We start from the raw sequence: 897 nt of genomic DNA on the forward strand, positions 1-897 counted from the left end.
CTACACCATATGGGGAGGGGTTGAGGAAATAGTTTCAGATGATGTTGATGACAGTGTGAATTGGAGCAATTCCTAAAGAGAGGAATTGGGCGATGTGCAATGTCTATAAAAATTATAGATATTCATAATCCTTAACACATTTATCACTGCAAAAAAGATATGGTACACATGTATTTATGTGTATGAAGATATATATACAAAATTACTCCTGAAAGCATTATTTGTACTACAAAAAGTTTGGAAACAACTTACATGTTTATGGCTAGGTGACTAATTAAGCAAATTATGGTACATTCTTAAAATGGATAGAATTCAACCCTAAAAAGAATAAACTCCTTATCTGCTAGTACATGTACATATCAAGACATCTCAAGGATATATATTATGAGGTTAAAAATTAAAAAACAGGTCTGGCATGCTGGCTCACACATGTAAACCCAGCACTCTGGAAGGCCAAGGTGGATATATTGCTTGAGCTTAGGAGTTCAAGACCAGCCTGAGCAAGAGTGAGACCCCTCTCTACTAAAATTGGAAAAATTAGCCAGGCAACATGGCAGGTGCCTTTAGTCCCAGCTACTTGGGGGGCTGAGGCAAGAGAATGCTTAAGCCCAAGAGTTTGAAGTTACTGTGAGCTGTGATACCACAGCACTCTACTGAGGGAAACATAGTGAGATTCTGTCTCAAAAAAAAAAAATCAACAACAGCAAACCCTGGTGAAAAAGAATCTGATTTTCACAATTCCATAACAGTCACATATGCAATTGAAAACAAGCAAACACATGAATAAAACAACACAGTGAAACAAGAAAGCATGGTTTAATTAAAGGAACAAAACAGATTGACAGAAATTGTCCCTGAGAAAGCCCAAACATCAAACCTACTTTTTTTTTTTTTTTT

This window comes from Otolemur garnettii, unplaced genomic scaffold (genome assembly GCF_000181295.1).
Source record: "Otolemur garnettii isolate 467f Iridium unplaced genomic scaffold, OtoGar3 scaffold00237, whole genome shotgun sequence".
Lineage (NCBI taxonomy): Eukaryota > Metazoa > Chordata > Mammalia > Primates > Galagidae > Otolemur > Otolemur garnettii.